The sequence below is a fragment of the Somniosus microcephalus genome, chromosome 7, assembly GCF_052327205.1.
Source record: "Somniosus microcephalus isolate GS21.2 chromosome 7, FLI_Smic_1.0, whole genome shotgun sequence".
Lineage (NCBI taxonomy): Eukaryota > Metazoa > Chordata > Chondrichthyes > Squaliformes > Somniosidae > Somniosus > Somniosus microcephalus.
The window spans coordinates 148,314,374-148,318,435 of NC_140993.1; the positions used below are offsets into that span (position 1 = coordinate 148,314,374).

A 4,062-nucleotide genomic window follows, 5' to 3' on the forward strand; every position below is an offset into this window, starting at 1 on the left:
GTATTAGGATCTGTTGTGGTGTAAATCAATAGCAACCCTATCTTCCAGACCCCAACTACAATCTTTTATTCAGTATAACTCACAATAACATTTTTCATGGCCTTGGATGAAGTGCAGAAATGGAGTGGGAAATGAATGGAAATTGGTAGTTGTATGTGAGGAGCTTTGCATTAGCACATATTTTTCAAAACAAAAATATAAATGTGTGGAATCATAACCTCCTTTCAAACACCAGATTAATTACCATGGTAAAAACTTAATTTTGGAAGAAGAACAAAGAACTTGTAAAAGTAGTTACCATGGTTACAACTAGGAATAAGTACAGTGGCGATAGATTTCAACAAACCCCCACTCCCACTTGAAATAAATTTTTGGTCCAATTGAGCCAGGCAAAAATCAATATATCCATTTTTAAAAAACTTCACTTGCTTTTAAGCTTTGTCTTCACATTGCCATTGCGCAGAAGGAGGGAATGTAACTTAGTTCAGTGGTTTGGTTGAGTTCAGATTTTCCAAGGTAACTGTTTGCTCATATCTGTTTACTGCAGTCATTTTTAATATAATGAAGGTTAGGACACAGCACTAGTTTTAAAATGTTGAAGTGTTCTGTTGCCATGGTTTCCACAGTCTTTTGTTATGCAACACAGATTACAATGTCGGTTTGAAATGGTGAAGTGTTCTATTGCCATGGTAACAGTCAAGGTTCATATTAGAATGTTATAAAAAAGGATCTAAAAAATTAAATGGATACAACTCGGGGCTTTCGGTAATATACTAAAAACATTCCCATGAGTGAGGGGCCTGACAAACCCAGAAGTAATTAAGTCACAAGTGAGTTATTAGAGCTTTCTTATGAGTGAAAATATAGTAATCTACTGGAAATTAAAAGAACAAACCGTATATACTTATGTATATAAAACTAGATATTTAGGTCCCATTTTGAATCTAAAAGTGTGAGGTCGGCTTATATGTAAGTCATATCCTCCCTCTGGTTTCCCTCCTAACAGAGCAGTTCCTCTAAAAACAAAGGATGCAGCTGCACCATTGCAGTGCATTCCTACCAGCTGTTGCTGTTGGCTGTTACTCTACCCTGCTGCACCATTTCTGTGATATTTAAATATCCCAACTTCAGTTCAGGCTTTCACTACTGATATAAATTCAGGGACAGCCCAGCAGGAGTTGGGATTTGAAATCAGCAGCAAGAACGAAGTCTGATGTCAGGAGGGAGAATCGTTATATAAATATTAGCATTGGAGGAGTGGAGTAAAAACTGATAGGATGTACTATTTGAAATAAAAAAAGCTGCACTCTGAAAGGATTGCCTTTGTCTTGGTGCCTGAGGGGAGATCGAATATACAATACAGGCTATGGGCAGCTGGTGAACGGGAGTCATTAGCATATTAACTGCAATAATTCAGGATTGTTTGGCCAAATGTATAAGGCTGACTGAGGAAACAGATAAAGGTTGTTACCTGTAATGACTGACCTATCTTGATTTCTTAAAATTTAACAGCTGTGACATAAGTTTTGTTGCGCACATTACTTCTGCCATTCATCCATCTCCTGTTCTCCACATAATAAAGGTCATTGTATTTCTTTTCCTGTGTGTTTTCCTTCCCCACACCGCCCCCTTTCCCTTGTGTTTCTTTTTAAACGCTGTTTTGGAAGAGTTCTGCACCCTAAACATAGACAGATACTGCTCACCTACTGAGTGTTTCCAGTGTTTTCTGTTTTTGTTTCAGGTTTGTTTCAAGCTTGGCATCGTAAACATCTTCGTAATCAACTGGAACAAACCACATCTCCTTCTACTCAGTTAGAATCATAGGCCTAAAAATTGGATTAGGCCTGAAAACAGGTGGTGTCACGGGCCAGCGCTACTTGCCTGCACCCATTGAAAGCGGTCCAGGCAGCGCACAAAATTCATGCTGCCTGCTCATAATGATTGGAGTGCTGATCTCATCACTAAACATGCTGCTGATTGGCTTAGCACTGAACAGGTGGGTCAATATCGGGTGCAGGTTAATGGCCAGTAATGTCTGGCCTCTGCTCTCTGCACTACTTAAAGGGGAGGTGCTATGTTGCAGTAGCACCTCATTGTCAGTCTTGCTGAAGACATGGCTCAGCAACCTAGAGAGAGAGCAGGAAGGTTCTCAGATGCTGCACTCGAGGCCATGGTCGTGCAATGTAGGCGGGCTGTACTGTTCCCACAGGGTGGCAGGAAACCATCCAAGGCTACCTGCAGAATTCTCTGGGAGGAGCTAGCTAACTACATCACGGCTACCAGTGTGGTTCCAAGGACCTGGATCCAATGCCAAAAGAAGTTTAATAACCTCACACGGCTGGTCAAGGGGAGTGAAGACTTCAGCAAATGTCATATCCCACCATCTGCAGCATAAGCCTCACACACTGCTCAATGCACCACACCCCCATCACTCACCTACCAACAATCTTTACCTATCACTTCTCATACCTCACAATCATGGCTTTACTTCACCCTCATAACCTTACCACTGCTGCAACATTCACACCCACATCTCGCATCTGGCACAAACTGGCAGCTATTCAACTATGGCAGGAACATTGCACTACACTCACTGACACAATTCCTTTTCTCTTGCAGGCCAAGGTGGCACACAAATGGTGAGAGCAGAGGCAGATGGGAGGCATCCAAGCTGCTATATAGAACGTCAGCCACCTGGAGGAAACCATCCTCGACATAATTAGAGGGGCAATAACCGAGGCCGTGGCAATGGGCAATGTTGAAGCCCTTGCTGATAATGACAGTATGGTCATTCCTAATCCTTCTTCTCACATCCCACTTTCCCCTCATCCCACAATCTCTTCTCACTTACAAGCTGCTGATAGTGTATGCATGGATATGTTGCTTCACCCCCCTCCCCTCACCTCAACCCAACCCTTGCACCCTTCTGCTTTCAGAGAACCAAGAACTGCCAGCAGGCCAGCCTGTCCGTCATGTTGTGGAGGAGAGTGATGCAGGGGAAGAAGACACACCGTCACTGCATCTGACACCTGCAGACACCAGCTCAGAAAATGGCACTGCGTGGAATGTAGAGGGGTAATATAGATACGAGATCTGCACATTCTAAGGCACTGGGCACGAGTGTGCTGCAGCAAAGTCAGGGGGAAAGGGTAGCTCAGGGGCCAGCTCCCCATAGGGCGAGTTCATGCACGAGTTCTGCTGCACAGGACTCGGATGATGATCTCAATGGGGCGGCCTTCAGAAGAAGGGTGATGGCCATGCACACGGAAATGCTAGGTGCAATGGCAAGCCTGCCAGAGAGCCTCTTGTCAATGTCAAGGAGCATGGAGGAGTCCGGCTCCAACATTGGACGGGGGTTTCTGCAGAGGTTAGAGCCCATGATTTCCAGGATGGAAATGATGGACAACTCCAGGAAAGACCTTGTCAACCCAGCTATAATGCAGTGTGTGGAGGGTGATGTCGCAGCTTCCATTGCAGCACAGGCAGAAGCGGCCCAATGTCTCAGTGCTGCAGTGGAAGCGCAAATGGCTCTATTGCAGGCTCCGCTTGCTGCCACGCAAACTCATACTGCTCTCATGCAGTCTCAGCTTGCTGCCAGGCAAGGTCAGACTGCTGCCATCGTTGCTGGGTTTACCAGTGTTGAAAGGGGCTTGCAGGGTATCGCAGCAGTCCAGCAATCTGTCCTCCAACAGATTGCTAGGAATGCTGAGGCGCGCCCCAGTTGAGTGACAGTGGGTCTGTGGAGCAAGAATCTGCTGTCCTCTTTCAGGATGACCGCATTTCTACTCCCACCACTGCCGCTCCGCCAGTGTACTTGCTGCTGCCTAACAGCCAGCTAGCTCAGACTGCTGCTGCCCATGCCCGAGGTGGTGCAGTCTACAGCTGGGCTTTCTAGGCCCACAGCTGCTCGAGGTCGTCCTGGAAGACCATCTATAGTCTCCCCCACAGAGTCAGCAGCCTTCCACCAGCCATGCTGCAGGCACTGGGAAAGTACTGCATAAGAGCACTAGAGTAGGAAAAGGCACATGAACGAAAGGCTCTAGGGATTGCACAAGGGTGATT

General features: G+C 45.9%; 1 pseudogene; it reads left to right on the plus strand.

Moving 5' to 3' along the window:
- Positions 1-686: 686 nt before the first annotated feature.
- On the plus strand, positions 687-3,725 carry LOC147114934 (uncharacterized; annotated as a pseudogene).
- The last annotated feature ends 337 nt before the right edge of the window (positions 3,726-4,062 follow it).